The following is a 17825-nucleotide window of genomic DNA, read 5'->3' on the forward strand; positions in this document are numbered from 1 at the left end:
ATAAGTATTCAGTGGGAACCTCAAAAGACTGGTGTGGACTGCCCCCTTTTTGTATTAGCTGCTCATCCTCTCTGGGATGGTTGCTAAGGCTTCTCTCCCAACATCTCTTCTCTGAATAGCCTTCATTGTGACCATTTAGCTTCAGTAATTTTAATCTGTGCCCCACAAAGCAGAGAGATCCACACTTTTGTCTAAAGCATCTAGCAAAGTCTGACCCTTACAACTGAAGGGGAAATGAATAAGGGAAGAGAGAGCTTGAAAGAAAATTAAAGATGGTTAAAATTCAAAACAGATGTCCTCTAATTTACAAATCTGACACATAGCCCAGCAGGCCAGATTTTAGACTTCAGGCCAAGATTATAAGACTATCAAAAGAAAAACAATTAGCATCCTAGAGAGACTGAAAAACTGGAGGAAACAGGAGCCTCCTTTGTGCCAAATGACTGAATTAAATGGGTGAGTTTTATTTGATACACCAGGTAAGCACACTTTTCTTATTCCTGTGTTTCAGGATGAATGTTTTTATCTAAATAATAAGCCAAAAAGGCTAAATAACAGGATAGCCAAGCAAAACATTTAGATTTTGAAGTTAATTCTGGAGAAGTAAAAGAAAGATAACAGCAATTGTGGATTAAAAAAGAGAGGATAGTGCTCGCTTCAGGAGCACATATACTAAAGTTGGAACCATACAGAGAAGATTAGTATGGCCCCTGCTCAAGGATGATATGCAAATTTATGAAGCACTCCATATTTTTCTCATGGTTACTAAAGGGGAAGCGGGGAGGGATAAATTGGGAGTTTGAGATTTACATATCCATACTACTACGTATAAAAATGGGGCTTCCCAGGTGGCGCTAGTGGGAAAGAACTTGCCTGCCAATCCAGGAGACGTAAAAGACATGGGTTCGATCTCTTGGCTGGAAAGATACCCTGGAAACAGGCATGGCAACCCACGTTAGTGTTCTTGCCTGGAGAATCCCATGGACAGAGGAGCCTGGCAGGCTACAGTCCATGGGGTTGCAAAGAGTCAGACATAAATGAAGTGACTTAGTACATATGCATATATAAAAATAAATAACTAGTAAGAACCTGCTGTGTAGCCCAGAGAACTCTACTCAATACTCTATTGACCTATATGGGAAAAGAAACTATAAAAGAGTGGAGATATATATATATATATATATATATATAACTGATTCACTTTACTGTATACCTAAAACTAACACAACATTGTAAATCAACCATACTCCAAGAAGAATTAATTTAAAAGATTTTTAAAAATTAAAAAGGGTGTCAAGATAGGAAGAAAGGTCTGTACCTTTCAAAACTGTACAAGCCCTAAGTAGCCTGCTGGGTGGCCACTAACCATTGAACCATTTGCTTGCCAAGACCCAGGGGAAGCTGGAGAAGGAGAGGGTGGCTCCTGGCAACTGTGTGCTGGCTGAGCAGTCAGCGATCCTTGGACTAGAAGATGCCTTTGCTAAGTGCATGTGGTGCCAGGGAGCCTGCTCTGATCAGACACCATCAGAACCGGGGACAGTTAGTCACAGGTGGTCGTAGTAGGAGGTTAGACTCAGGCCCCAAGCAGGGATGGAAGCTTTGAGGGCTAGAAATTGTGTGAGGAGGTAAATAGGAGAAATGAGAAAAGGTAGGGAGAAGGGAGGGTCAGGAGGAAGGCACAAGGGGGAAGCAGAGGGAAGGGACAAAGGACATCTGAGTCAGCCCTAAGCCCCAAGCACGGGGTCACCGTTCCATCATGCCCACCTTTCCAACTAGCCAAAGACACGGGGGAGAAAGTTATGTTTAAGAAAAGTTTTAACTCAAAGCGTTAACCTCTGGCTTGGTTGAATGGGTGGTATGTTCTTTGGTTGTTTTGATGGTGATGGTGAGAGTAGTGGTGAAACTGTTTATTCTTTGTTTTTAAGAACCAGGTGGCAGGTGAAGTGAAAGGCAAAGTATAGCAAAGGTGCCTGCCAGGCTCCTCTGTCCATGGGCTTCTCCAGGTAAGAATACTAGAGTGGATACCCATTTCCTTCTCCAGGGCATCCTCCCAACCCAGAGACTGAACCCAGGTGTCCTAAATTGTAGGCAGATTGCTTACCCTCTGAGCCACCACAGAAGCCCAAAGGTAAAATTAGGTAGGTGTAAAAATGTGGTCCAATGGAGAAAGGAATGGCAAACCACTTCAGTATTCTTGCCTTGAGAACCCCATGAACAGTATGAAAGGCAAAAGATAGGACACTGAAAGATGAACTCCCCAGGTCAATAGGTGCTCAATATTCTACTGGAGAAGAGTGGAGAGTAGCATCAGAAAGAATGAAGAGGCTGAGTCAAAGCAAAAACAATGCCCAGTGTGGATGTGACTGTGATGGAAATAAAGTCCGATCCTATAAAGAACAATATTGCATAAGAACCTGGAATGTTAGGTCCATGAATCAAGGTAAATTGAAAGTGGTCAAACAGGAGATGGCAAGAGTGAACATTGACATTTTAGTAATCAGTGAACTAAAATGGATCCGAATGGGAAATTTGATTCTGATGACCACTATATCTACGACTGTGGGCAAGAATCCCTTAGAAGAAATGGAACAGCCCTCATAGTCAATAAGAGTCCAAAATACTTGGGTGCAGTCTAAAAAAACAACAGAATGACCTCTGTTCATTTCCAAGGCAAACCATTCACTATCACAGTAACACAAGTCTATGCCCCGACCACCTGTGCCGAAGAAGCTGAAGTGGAATGGTTCTATGAAGGCCTGCAAGACCTTCTAGAACTAGCACCACACAAAGATGTCCTTTTCATCACAGGGGACTGGAATGCCAAAGCAGGAAGTTAAGAGATACCTGGAGTAACAGGCAAGTTCGGCCTTGGAGTACAAAATGAAGCAAGTCAAAGGCTAACAGAATTTTGCCAAGAGAAGACACTGGTCATAGCAAACGCCTTCTTCCAATAACACAAGAGATGACTGTACACATGGAAATCACCAGATGGGCAATACCAAAATCAGACTGATTATATTATTTACAGCTGAAGATGGAGAAGCTCTACACAGTCAGCAAAATCAGAACTGGGAGCTGACTGTGGCTCAGATCGTGAACTTCTTATTGTAAAATTCAGACATAAATTGAAGAAAGTAGGGAAAGCAACCAGACCATTCAAGTATGACCTAAATCAAAACCCTTGTGATTATACAGTGAATGTGATAAAGAGATTCAAGGGATTAGACCTGATAGACAACCAATACAGTATACTAACACATATATATGGAATTTAGAAAGATGGTAATGATAACCCTGTGTGCGAGACAGCAAAAGAGATACAGATGTATAAAACAGTCTTTTGGACTCTGTGGGAGAGGGCGAGGGTGGAATGATTTGGGAGAATGGCATTGAAACATGTAAATTATCATATGTGAAATGAATCACTAGTCTGGGTTCAATGCATGATACAGGGTGCTCGGGGCTGGTGCACTGGGATGACCCAGAGGGATGGGATGGGGAGGGAGATGGGAGGGGGATTCAGGATGGGGAACACAGGTACACCCGTGGCAGATTCATGTCAATGTATGGCAAAACCAATACAATATTGTAAAATGAAAGATAAATAAATAAATAAATAAAATTTAAAAAAATAAAAATAAAAGACCTGATAGGCAGAGTGCCTGAAGAACTATGGACAGAGGTTGGTAAACATTGTACAGGAGGTTTTGATCAAAACTATCCCCAAGAAGAAGAAATGCAAAAAAGGCAAAATGGTTGTCTGAGGAGGCCTTATAAATAGCTGAGAAAAGAAGAGAAGTGAAAGGTAAAAGAGAAAATAAAAGATATACCCATCTAAATGCAGAGTTCCCAAAGAATAGCAAGGAGAGATAAGAAAACCTTTCTCAATGATCAATGCAAAGAAATAGAGGAAAACAACAGAATGGGAAAAACTAGAGATCTCTTCAAGAAAATTAGAGATACCAAGGGAGTATTTTATGCAAAGATGGGCACAATAAAGGACAGAAATGGTATGGACATAACAGAAGCAGAAGGTATTAAAAAGAGAGGGCAAGAATACACAGAAGAACTATGCAAAAAACATATTAATGACCCAGACAACCACAATGGTGTGATCACTCACTTAGAGCCAGACATCCTGGAGTTCAAAGTCAAGTGGGCCTTAGAAAACATCACTACAAACAAAGCTAATAGAGTTGATGGAATTCCAGCTGAGCTATTTCAAGCCATAAAAGATGATGCTATGAAAGTGTTGCACTCAATATGCCAGCAAATTTGGAAAACAGCAGTAGCCACAGGACTGGAAAAGGTCAGTTTTCATTCCAATTCCAAAGAAAGGCAATGCCAAAGAATGTTCAAACTACCACACAATTGCACTCATCTCACACCCAGCAGAGTGATGCTCAAAATTCTTCAAGCTAGGCTTCAATAGTACATGAACTGAGAATTTCCAGTTGTTCAAGCTGGATTTAGTAAAGACAGAGGAACCAGAGATCAAATTGCCAACATCTGTTGGATCATAGAAAAGGCAAGAGAATTCCAGAAAAACATCTACTTCTGTTTCATTGACTACACTAAAGCCTTTGACCATGTGGATCACAACAAACTGTGGAAAATTCTTCAAGAGATGGGAATACCAGACCACCTGACCTGCCTCCTGAGAAACCTATATGCAGTTCAAGAAGCAACATTTAGAACCAGACATACAACAATGGACTGATTCCAAACTGGGAAAGGAGTACATTAAGGCTGTATATCATCACCCTGCTTATTTAACTTACATGCAGAGTACATCATGTGAAATGCAGGGCTGGATGAAGCACAAGCTGGAATCAAGATTGCTGGGAGAATTATCAATAACCTCAGATATGCAGATGACACCACCCTTATGGCAGAAAGCGAAGAACTAAAGAACCTCCTGATGAAAGTGAAAAAGGAGAGTGACAAAGTTGGCTTAAAACTCAATATTCAAAAAACAAAGATCATTGCATCCGGTCCCATCACTTCACAGCAAATAGGAGAGAAAACAATGGAAACAGTGACAGACTTTATATTCTTGGGCTCCAAAATCACTGCAGATGGTGACTGCAGCCATGAAATTAAACAACACTTACTCCTTGGAAGAAAAACTATGACAAACCTAGACAGCATATTAAAAAGCAGAGACATAACCTTGCTGACAAAGATCTATATAGTCAAAGCTATAGTTTTTCCAATAGTCGTGTGCGAGTTGGACCATAAAGAAAGTTGAGCACTGAAGAATTGATGCTTTTGAACTGTGTTGTTGGAGAAGACTCTTGAGAATCCCCTGGACAGCAAGGAAATTAAACCAGTCAATCCTAAAGGAAATCAATCCTGAATATTCTTTGGAAGGACAACCTAGACAGCATATTAAAAAGCAGAGACATTACTTTGCCAACAAAGGTCCATCTAGTCAAGGCTCTGGTTTTTCCAGTGGTCATGTATGGATGTGAGGGTTGGACTGTAAAGAAAGCTGAGCGACAAAGAATTGACGCTTTTGAACTGTGGTGTTGGAGAAGACTGTTGAGAGTCCTTGGACTGCAAGGAGATCCAACCAGTCCATCCTAAAGGAGATCAGTCCTGGGTGTTCATTGGAAGGACTGATGTTGAAGCTGAAACTCCAATACTTTGACCACCTGATGCAGAGAGCTGACTCATTTGAAAAGACCCTGATGCTGGGAAAGATTGAGGGTAGGAGGAGAAGGGGACGACAGAGGATGAGATGGTTGGATGGCATCACCGACTCAGTGGACCTGGGTTTGGGTGGATTCCGGGATTTGGTGATGGACAGGGAGGCCTGGCATGCTGTGGTTCATGGGGTTGCAAAGAGTTGAACACAACTGAGTGACTGAACTGAACTGAACTGATGCTGAAGCTCCAATATTTTGGCTCCCTGATGTGAAGAGCTAACTCATTAGAAAAGACCCTGATGCTGGGAAAGATTTCAGGCAGAAGGAGAAAGGGTGGCAGAGGAAGAGATGATTGGATGGCATCACTGACTCAATGGACATGAGTGTGAGCAAAGTCCAGGAGCTGGTGATAAACGGGGAAGCCTGCTGTGCTTCAGTCCATGGGGTTACAAAAATCAGACATGGCTGAGCATCTGAACTGAACTGAAATTTTATTTCAGGATACAGGTATCCCTTACTTTTCAAACGTTGACTTTACACTTCTTTACTTTGAGGAAAGACATACGTTATTACAGTCATCTTGATTCCAGGATCCAGGCTACCAAAAGCCCTCAAGTCCCTCTTATAAAATGGGGTAGTTCTGTTGGCCCCTTATAGACTAGTTGCATATTGTTAATTTCAGTTAATTGCAGATCGAAATTCAAACTTCATTCTATAGTTGGTTGAATCTGAGGATATGGAAAGGGGGTTATGGAGCTCCAATTTGATTTGTTTTCAACAACAAAAAGAAGCCCAAAGAGAAATTTTGCTTTTATTTTTAAAAAGCAATTGTTTCTTTGCCCCATACCCATTTCAGTTTATACAGGTCTTCATAGGAACACTCTTCTTTCAGGTAGCAGGGGAAACCTGAAAATGGAAAGCAGTGACACAGTGGGGGGAAGGACATGAAGCAGCAGTGTGTGGGGGAGGATGGAGGGAAGAGAGAATTAGGAGATTATGTTCACAAGAGAATGACTCCAGGATACCTGCCCTCCTTGGAGTCACCCCAGAGTTTTGGTTTATCCTAAATTTTATGCACGGAACATCAAAGAAATGGATGACAGAGGAGAAGAGGGAATTTGAGTCAATGTGTGTCTGGAATGTATAGCAAAGCAATATGGCCTGCAGAGACCCTTTTCCAACTGTGAGACCCTTTGCAACCTGTTATTCCAGAGTTTCCATCTTGACATCTGTGAGTCTCATCAGAACCCAACTCTAGTGTAATTCATGATCCCTGAAAGCCCAGCCTGACAGTTCAAGAGTGGTGGCTCTTTACCAAGTCCACAGCCGAAACTGCAGAGAGCAGGATGCCAGGTTCTTCTCTCCAACTTTGCAGCGAAGCCTGCATTTCCAAGTCTGATCAAGCTTTTACCAGCTCCTCCCATGTGATAGGTTCAGTGCTGGGAGCTTTCACTGTTATATTATTATATCCTCACAACAACAAAGTCTTTAAATATATATTAGGATTACAAAGGCTTCATACTAAAGGGTATTGGAGGAAACCTTGTGGATGGGCAACAAAGAAAACTTCTCTACACAATCCCTACCCATCTCTAGATTCGTGGTAGTTCTTGGAGGGGCAGTTGTATAAATGCCCAGCTATTAGCTCATAGAGTTTTCTTTCATTTCTTCCTTTGTCTAACTCACTGTATGTCAAATTTTAGTGTGGACAAGGTTTACAGTGTTCACAGTACTTCATTACTAAAGGAATTGTAAAGGAATATCAATGATGACCTGCCTGTTCCTCTCCAAACTGATACCCTACTAACCATCTAGAATGCCTTCTTTGTGCCTCTCTTCCACCAAACGCTGCTTTTCTCCAGGACTCCAGTTTAATACCCATTACCCAGAAAGTCTTCCCTGCCTACCCATGCCCACAGTTACCATCTCTCTTTTGACCTACGACAACTCACGTTGCCTCTCAATTCCTTCACACGTGCAGTCCTGCCCTGAAGTGCTTGCTGTCTTTCTGTGTGCATTTCCAGTCTCCCTCAAACTTGAGAAAGCTAATAATCAGAGCCTATGCCCTATGTAAGGAGAACAGAGTCTTTTTTTAAAAAAAAAATTCTTCTTCACAAGCATTAGTTTAATGATTTCATAGTGTCCCATTGTATAAATGTATAGTAATTTACAGAACTAGTCACGTTTTGTCGTAAACTTAACCAATGTCCTTTTTTTTCTTTTTTAAAGTATCCAAGTATGATGGCATATTTACAGTAGACTTGGAAAATATAGAACAAAGTTACATATAGTTCCCTTATATATTACAATTATGTTTTCAAATAGGTACATTAAGATTTTTGGAAAATAGAGTCTTAAAAGTGCTTATAAAAACTCCCACTTTTTTAGGCAAGCCATGTTTATACAAAGAAAAATTGATTTTTTCAGAGTGACTGTTGGCTTGAAAAATGTACATAAGGAGGTTCAGGACCATAATTAAAAACATGTGATGTTCTGGTCAGTGTTGCCCCCTGCTTAGGAAAAGCTGAATGCAATTTCACCCCACCAAGGGGACTAGAGTTTTCATAAAAAACATGTAGATGTTTTCAATCTCAGGAGGTCTATGGTGGTCACTTGTATAAAAAGAAAATTGGAACAACAATTTGTGGCAGTAGCTGTGGTTCTTGTTATTCCTCCATGCATAGGGAAGGAAGGACCTTGGTTTTTTGCCTCTCTTCTTACTGAAGAAGTTAAATTTGACATGTGGGACCATTTATGTTCCATCTGCTGTTCATTTACTTCCACCATTTGTCCTTCTTTAAAGCAGCATTTATGATGATGTGAAGGTCTGTAAAGGTATTTCAGGAATTCGTTTATCAGCAAGAGAGGTAGGTGGGAGACAGCATTATCAGTTCTGGAGCCAATGAAGCAGGCCCAGGGAGCGTGAGGCCCCAGAGGGCTGGCTCTGCCAGTATGGAGAAAGATGGATGTGGGGTGGGGTGGGGAGAGGGGAGAGACCCAGGTGGAGACACTGCCAGGAGTGTGAGCAATGCAATTACACTTTCACCAGGGGGGCCAGGCCCCTTTCCTGTAACACAGAAGTGTTCAAAACACAAAACACACAAAAGAGAAGATTGCTTTTCATCAAGTTCCTTCAGCTTGGCTTCCTCTTTCAAACAAGACAGGGAATAGCAAAGATTTAGCCTGTATTGTGGAAGGAGTGGTAAGAGGGGCTGTACCCTGCACAGCCCTTGTGGGAAGGGTGACAGCTGAGAGTAAAAGTTCTACTTGACCCTGATGACCCAACTATTTGCTGTTTTTGTTCCCCCCAAACTCCCCATTCCTTTGTTCCTTTTTGGTATCTATCATGATTGAACTCTGCAGTCACTACCATGCGTGCGTGCTAAGCCTCTTTGGTCGTGTCCAACTCTTTGTGACCCTATGGACAACAGCCCACCAGGCTCCTCTGTGCATGCGATTCTCCAGGCAGGAACTCTGGAGTGGGTAGACAGCAAATATATCCATTTCTTCTTAAAGTTGCTCAGTCATGTCCGACTCTTTGCAACCCCATGGACTATACAGTCCATGGAATTCTCCTGGCCAGAATACTGGAATGGGTAGCCTTTGCCTTCTCCAGGGGATCTTCCCAACCCAGGGATCAAACCCAGGTCTCCCGCATTGCAGGCAGATTCTTTACCAGCTGAGCCACAGAGAAGCCCAAAAATACTGGAGTGAATAGCCTATCCCTTCTCCAGCAGATCTTCCCAACCCAGGAAGTGAACCAGTGTCTCCTGCACAACAAGTGGATTCTTTGGCAACCCACTCCAGTTTTCTTACCTGGAGAATCCCATGGACAGAAGAGCCTGGTAGGCTACAGTATTTGGAGTTGAGTTGGACATGACTGAGCGACTAACACTTTCTTTACCAACTGAGCTATCAGGGAAGCCCATTTTTTTAAAGGGAACACCAACATTTACTTTTTAATTACCTGTAAAGGGTTGCTCAGCAATTATATGTTAGCTCTGTCTGGTGTGTTCCCACAGGATGTTACTCAGAGATATTAGCATACAATAATTCTTATTGATTACAATGTTATCACCAATCCCCAAACATGTGTTACTTCTTCCTGGGGTAGAGTCAGAGGCAACCTGTAGGAAACATCTACTGAGAGGCAGTGAGAGGGTGTGAAGTGGGTGAGCTCTGGAGTCAGATACTTGTGTTTAATGCTGGGCTTACTAGTTGATCTTCAGTAAACTACTCGACATCTTTGTTCCTTAGCTCCTCCATCTGTGAAATGGAGATGGCAGAGGGTCTGCTTAATAGTAGAATGGGCAGACAGGACAAGGGGATGTATCAAAAGGATGATTAACCATGGCCCTGCTCTTCCAGTATCAAATGATGGTGAATGACAATGTCTTACCTTTTCCCTCTGCAGCCCCAGTGGTTGCAGACACGCTCTCCTTAATCCTCACCACCAGCCCCCATTACCTGCTCATGTTCCCAGAAAATCAAGTTGGCCTAGAAGAGGAGGAGTGTGTTGTCTCTACAGTTCTCACACTTGATTCAGAGTGTTCTGATGACATTACTATTTTATATTTTTGGACTCTTTTATAATTTACTGAGTGCTTTCGTAACTTGTGCCACATTCAGCTGACAATTTGTTAGGATCTGGTAGCCTTCTACTAAGACTGCTGCTTTCCTGGTCTGCCCATCCTAGGCTTGGGGTCTTGACTACAGATTTGGGGTCCATCTGAAGCAGTATCTATCAGGGGCAAAAAGTGAAAGGGTACATTTACCTTGGAATCAATAAAGACCCGGAAAGCTTGAGGAGGATAAAGCTATGGAATGTGAGGGAGCTGCATACAGCTTACTACACTCCAACTCCAAATAATACACAGCTTATTGTTTTAAGTTTCATATCACTGCAGACATGGTGAACCCTCAGCAGCTTTGCTTAATAGAAAGTGCCTCTGCCCTGGTCTAATTCAGATTCTGTTCTTCCAGTGCCTGGGCCAGTGCTTCTCAACCTTGAATGTGCACTGAAACACCTGGGGATTGGGTTAAGGGCACTCTGATTCAGCAGGTCTGGGATGGAGCCTGAGATGCTGCCTCTCCAGCAGCCTCTAAGGAGATGCTGATTCTGCTGATCCAGCAACATCGCTCTGAGCAGCAAAGGCAGGGGTCTGCACTTTTTGCTGATCTTTTTCTGTGTCCCATTCCTTCTCATGTTGGTTACATGAAAAGTGACCAAATGACCGAGCATCTGTATGAGTGGTCACTTCCTCGTATCAGGACTTTTAAACTTTTGTTCTTTTAGCAGAATATTCTTTCTCTATGTCTGCAATTGCTCAGAATTCATACTTAAAGTTCAGGGAATTTTAAAAATCAACCATTTCGATATTCCAGCCCTTGTATGCTCGCACAGTAGGGAGCGTTGCTCTCCTGTAGTCCCCAGCCTTTAGGATGCTGCAGGGGTAGGAGAGAACTGTATGGTCCTTCCTGGCTTAGAAAAGGAGAAGTTCATCTTCCAGGCTTGGCATTACCTATACAAGCTGCCTTCTTGCTTTACATATTCATGCCCATTCTATATGGGCTACACTGTCAAACTCATCTCCTATAATGCTTTCAGCAATCTAGTGGTGCAGTAACATTGATCCCATTTTTAGATGACAGAAAAGACATAAAGAGATTTGCCTGTCACTAATAAACAGGAGATTGGAATCATAAAACTCAGTCTTTTTCCTGGAAGGCCAGATTCAGTCTATTTCCCCACCATCCCTTCTGTTGAAGTCCCTAAAGAACCTTGTTGTGAATGAAATAAAGCATGGAGTCACTTTGTTTCAGCAAAGTTCTTCATTCTGGTGCCCATATAACTGGGCACCTTCTAATCTCTGCTCTTGCCCACCAAGGCAGTCCGAGGCAGAAGAGAGTACCAAGAATTTAGATTCAGCATTGTCCTTTCCCTTAGTATTCAAGTATAGCTTTTCCAGAGGCTTTACTCATTTCAGTCCCCAAACAGATGACAGTGCTGTGGAGCTGCGAGATCATCTCTGTCATTCTGATGATGATTGATGACCCAAGAAATTGCTGAAGAGTAGGAAACATAACATCCTAAGAATTTAGGACTCCTATGTGGATTTGACACATTATGTTCTCCTACTTCTCCAACAAGCTCAACTCTGCAAAATACATATCCTGGATATGGAATCATAAGCCAAGCTCATCAAACATTAACTAATATATTTTTCTTTGATTTAAGACACCAGGAAAAGAGGCTGCCAATTTCTCCATCACTGCCAGCTTTATAGTCTCATCTCCTAGCTTAGTGAGCGCAGTGAGCTGCCCATGGACCAATTCATTCCTAAGGGGGAGTCTTGTTCACATAAAAGGGAGATAATTAGGCTTTCCCTGCCCCTCCTGGGTATCCCTAGAGCTGCTTTTAAAAACTTTAACTTGGCAACAGACACCAAAAACTGCTCAGACTGGAAATCATCTGAGCCTCTTGTAATGTGGAGTGTTGAGTTAAAGCCAAGTTAATATTTAAGGGATTATAGAACTCTGACAAAGATTTCTGTAAAATTACCTCTGGAGTTAAAAGTGACAAATGGAAAAGAAATAACAATCCCCCTGCATGAGCCCAACTCCCTGCGCCCCCCCCTCCAGCCCCTACAAATAAATGCACACAGAACCAGTGGCTCTGTTCTCCACCCATTCTCTCACATTCGTAATGCATTTCTTTGCTCTAAGAGGAATGCAGAGTTTCTGTTTCTAAAAGATCTCTGTTTTTGAACAATTCTCTCCTATTTATAATAAATATAAAAACCAAGAGGGAAAGTAAAGGACAGTGAATGTTTATTATAAACTCAAACTTCTGTCTACCATTTTCCAAACTGTTGGAACCAAACCTTGTCCTAATTCCCTGTTGGCAAAACTCTGTGACAAACCTAGGTGGATTGATGGCTAGAAATGGACTGTCCTCTCTTGTCCATCTTATGACTTTGGCTACCTTGGAGACTCTTCATTACCACCCCATCTCATGACTCCTGTGTTATGTTGTTGTTGTTCAGTTGCTAAGTCATGTTGGCCCCTTTGTGACCCCATGGACTGCAGCATGCCAGGCTTCCCTGTCCTTCACCATCTCCTGGAGCTTGCTCAAACTCATGTCCATTGAGTCAGTGGTGCCATCCAACCATCTCATCCTCTGTCGCCCCCTTCTCCTCCTGCCTTCAATCTTTCCTACCATCAGGGGCTTTTCTAATGAGTCCACTCTTTGTATCAGGTGGCCCAAGTATTGGAGCTTCAGCTTTAACATCAGTTCTTTCAATGAATATTCAGGGTTGATTTCCTTTAGATTGCCTGGTTTGATATCCTTGCTGGCCAAAGAATTCTCAAGAGTCTTCTCCAACACCACAGTTCAAAAGTATCAATTCTTCAGCACTCAGCTTTCTTTATGGTCCAACTTTCACATCCATACATGACCACTGGAAAAACCATAGCTTTGACTAGGTGAACCTTTGTCAGCAAAGTAATGTCTTTGCTTTTTAATATGCTGTCTGATTTTGTCATAGTTTTGTTTCCAAACAGCAAGTGTCTTTTAATTTCGTGGCTGCAGTGACCATCTTCAGTGATTTTGGAGCCCCCAAAAATAAAATCTGCCACTGTTCCCATTTTTCCCCCATCTATTTGCCTTGAAGTGATGGGACAGAATGCCATGATCTTAGTTTTTTTAATGCTGAATTTTAGGCCAGTTTTTCCACTCTCTTCTTTTACTTTCATCAAGAGCCTCTTTAGTTCCTCTTTGCCCTCTGCCATAAGGGTGGTATCATCTGTACATCTGAGGTTATTGATATTTCTCCCAGCAATCATGATTCCAGCTTGTGATTCATCCAGCCCAGCATTTCTTATGATGTACTCTGCATAGAAGTTAAATAAGCAGGGTGACAATATACAGCCTTGATGTACTCCTTTCCCAATTTTGAACCAGTCCATTGTTCCATGTCTGATTCTAATTGTTGCTTCTTGACCTGCATATAGGTTTCTCAGGAGGCAGTTAAGGTAGTCTGGTATTCCCATCTCTTTAATCTCCAAATCTTAAAAACAAGGAAGATTGTGTATAAGAGAGAGTCCTTGTGGTAAGAAGCCTACTTATCAGCAACATTCATCAGCCTCATATCTAGAGAACACTTTTCTGGCCCAAATATTTTATTGTTGCTCTTTACTTATTTGGCCCTTGCGAATCCCTTTATTTTCACTCCTACTCTTGCTCCTGGCTTCTCTCCACATCTGATATTTACCAAATGACATTGCCCCATCCCCTACTCCTCATGGACCAGAGTCATAGGGAGAAGCAGCCAGGGCTTCATAGACATCTGGTAGACCTCCAGAGGGTTCTTTGTGGCTGCAAGGAGCAGGCTGGCTGCAGAGATGTAGGTGATTTCAGTTCATCTATTCTGCAAACACTTTAGGTACCTATGAGTAAGAGTCCCAGCCATAGGGGAACAAGGATGAGCATTATAGTTCCCAGCCCACAGGGCAGCAGAGATTTACCCAGGAATGGGGTCACCAGATGAAACAGAAATACAGGATATCCAGTTAAATTTCAGGTAAAGGACAAATGATTTTTTAGTGTAAGTATAATCATTTTAATATTGGACAATATATTTTTTACTATGTCCCATAGGTTCATATGGGTTGAACCTATAGGTTCAGAGTGAGGCTACTTGTAGCAAGAAGAGATAAGAAAGCCTTCTTCAGCAATCAATGCAAAGAAATAGAGGAAAACAACAGAATGGGAAAGACTAGAGATCTCTTCAAGAAAATTAGAGATACCAAGGGGACATTTCATGCAAAGATGGGCTCGATAAAGGACAGAAATGGTATGGACCTAACAGAAGCAGAAGATATTAAGAAGAGGTGGCAAGAATACATGGAAGAACTGTACAAAAAAGATCTTCACGACCCAGATAATCATGATGATGTGATCACTAATCTAGAGCCAGACATCTTGGAATGTGAAGTCAAGTGGGCCTTAGAAAGCATCACTACGAACAAAGCTAGTGGAGGTGATGGAATTCCAGTAGAGCTGTTTCAAATCCTGCAAGATGATGCTGTGATAGTGCTGCACTCAATATGCCAGCAAATTTGGAAAACTCAGCAGTGGCCACAGGACTGGAAAAGGTCCATTTTCATTCCAATTCCAAAGAAAGGCAATGCCAAAGAATGCTCAAACTACCACGCAATTGCACTCATCTCACACGCTAGTAAAGTAATGCTCAAAATTCTCCAAGCCAGGCTTCAGCAATACATGAACCATGAACTCCCTGATGTTCAAGCTGGTTTTAGAAAAGGCAGAGGAACCAGAGATCAAACTGCCAACATCCGCTGGATCATGGAAAAAGCAAGAGAGTTCCAGAAAAACATCTATTTCTGCTTTATTGACTATGTCAAAGCCTTTGACTGTGTGGATCACAATAAACTGTGGAAAATTCTGAGAGAGATGGGAATACCAGGCCACCTAACCTGCCTCTTGAGAAATCTGTGTGCAGGTGAGGAAGCAACAGTTAGAACTGGCCATGGAACAACAGACTGGTTCCAAATAGGAAAAGGAGTACGTGAAGGCTGTATATTGTCACCCTGCTTATTTACCTTATATGCAGATTATATCATGAGAAACACCAGACTGGAAGAAACACAAGCTGGAATCAAGATTGCCGGGAGAAATATCAATAACCTCAGATATGCAGATGACACCACCCTTATGGCAGAAAGTGAAGAGGAGCTAAAAAGCCTCTTGATGAAAGTGAAAGAGGAGAGTGAAAAAGTTGGCTTAAAGCTCAACATTCAGAAAATGAAGATCATGGCATCTGGTCCCATCACTTCATGGGAAATAGATGGGGAAACAGTGGAAACAGTGTCAGACTTTATTTTGGGAGGCTCCAAAATGACTGCAGATGGTGACTGCAGCCATGAAATTAAAAGACGCCTACTCCTTGGAAGGAAAGTTATGACCAACCTACATTGTATATTCAAAAGCAGAGACATTACTTTGCCGACTAAGGTCCGTCTAGTCAAGGCTGTGGCTTTTCCTGTGGTCGTGTATGGATGTGAGAGTTGGACTGTGAAGAAGGCTGAGCGCTGAAGAATTGATGCATTTGAACTGTGGTGTTGGAGAAGACTCTTGCAAGTCCCTTGGACTGCAAGGAGATCCAACCAGTCCATTCTGAAGGAGATCAGCCCTGGGATTTCTTTGGAAGGAATGATGCTAAAGCTGAAACTCCAGTACTTTGGCCACCTCATGTGAAGAGTTGACTCATTGGAAAAGACTTTGATGCTGGGAGGGATTGGGGGCAGGAGGAGAAGGGGACAACCGAGGATGAGATGGCTGAATGGCATCACGGACTCGATGGATGTGACTCTGAGTGAACTCCGGGAGATGGTGATGGAAAGGGAGGCCTGGCGTGCTGCGACTCATGGGGTCGCAAAGAGTCGGACACGACTGAGCAACTGAACTGAACTGAGGCTACTTTATTCTCTATCTTTGCAGTTAGTTGAGGTCATGTGAATGTGTTCTTACCAATTGAATATGATTGAATATGAGACACATAACTTTTGAACCTGGATGATAAAAGTTTCCATGCAGCCCTCCATTTTCTCCTGCCTGTAGGCTAGTTGCCAAGAACGGCAATGTCTAGAGGTCAATAGAACTTCCCTGGTGGCTCAGATGGTAAAGCATCTGTCTACAATGCAGGAGACCTGGGTTTAATCCCTGGGTTGGGAAGATTCCCTGGAGAAGGAAATGGCAGTCCACTCCAGTACTATTGCCTGGAAAATCCCATGGACAGAGGAGCCTGGTGGGCTACAGTCCATGTGGTTGCAAAGAGTCAGACACAACTGAGAGACTTCACTCACTCACTCACATACTAAGAAAAATTGTTGTTTATTTGAAATTCAAGTTTGGCTGAATGTTCTATATTTTACCTGGCAACCCTGAAACCAGAGGCACTTGACCTAACCTTGAGTCAGTGGATGTCTGAGGATAGCCCATAACTTCTTTCATGTCTGGAGGCCCCTCAGGCAGATGCTGTTAGGCCGTCTGAAGGTGCAAGAAGACGTGCTGTCAGGTACAAGAGCTCTGACTCACACAATCCATGGTGCTTAACAGCCAACACTTGGTGATTGGAGACAGGGGCTGGGAAGGGGGCTGGGTGATGGTCCACTCCTAAAATCTGATGCCATAGCATTCTCCAGAGGACATCAATGCCTCCCATGATATGGGATATTGATCTATTTGTGTCTAGGTCACTGGTGTTTTCTTACTACATTAACACAATGCCTAGACAAGGAAAGATAAAACTACCATAATAATAATAACAATAACAGCAATTGATGGTAATAATAAAATGTAACATCTCCTGACTTCCTCTTTTGTGCTAGGAGCAGTGCTTCATACTGGTTCCATCATTTCAGCTTCCCAACAACCCAAGAGTTAAGTATAGTTATTACCTCCATTTTATAGATGAGGAACTTGATATGAAGAGGACAGGAAATAAAAGATCTCCATAAGTAAGAAAATTTTATTTTAAAAAAATAAGAAACTGATCCTATAATCATGAAATTTGAAAAAATTTTGGATGAAAATACTAGTAACTACTGTTGTAACCCAGAGCTTTATGTAGAAAGAAAAAACTAGTAAATCCCTGAGAAACTATACCTCTAACAACTCATATGTTTTGAGATTTAAAAATTAGTTTAATGCTCAATATCTGATATTTGTATATTGGGATATACTTTGTGCCTTAAAATGTTTTAAGTTTTAATAATCTCAGCTATATAAAGTTGTAAAAGAAAGTGCAAAAATAAAAGTGTCTTTCACTTTTTAACTGTGATTATGAACCAAGAACCAGAGAAATACTTTAGTTTGATGACTATACAGGGACTAACTAACACAGAAAATAAATACTGCCCCCAAATTTCTAATCTTGGGAGGGTTCATTGGATCTTTTAAAATTAACCTTCATAGTCATCACAGTTTTAAAAATACCATCCAATAATAGCACCTTCTTGGTTGTATTCGTAATAGGAGTAAAAATTCAGCTTTGAGAACTTTCTGGCTGGAAGATATCAGTATCTCCCATCTACTTGTGGGCAGGCAGTATCTTGTATATGTCAGGAAGAGAAACATGGTCACGGTGAGCA

The 17825-nt window shown here is 42.0% G+C and overlaps 1 protein-coding gene and 1 non-coding gene across 16 annotated transcripts in view; both read left to right on the plus strand.

Annotated features, from left to right (window-relative positions):
• The window catches only part of VEPH1 (ventricular zone expressed PH domain containing 1), a 384254-nt gene that overhangs the window by 142718 nt on the left and 223711 nt on the right, over positions 1–17825 (plus strand). The gene's annotated exons all lie outside the window — the stretch shown is intronic.
• LOC138431351 (U6 spliceosomal RNA) lies at positions 649–755 on the plus strand. Its single transcript, XR_011253622.1, has one exon. It is a non-coding gene; the product is annotated as a U6 spliceosomal RNA (small nuclear RNA).

The sequence above is a fragment of the Ovis canadensis genome, chromosome 1 (assembly GCF_042477335.2).
Source record: "Ovis canadensis isolate MfBH-ARS-UI-01 breed Bighorn chromosome 1, ARS-UI_OviCan_v2, whole genome shotgun sequence".
In the NCBI taxonomy this organism is placed as follows: domain Eukaryota; kingdom Metazoa; phylum Chordata; class Mammalia; order Artiodactyla; family Bovidae; genus Ovis; species Ovis canadensis.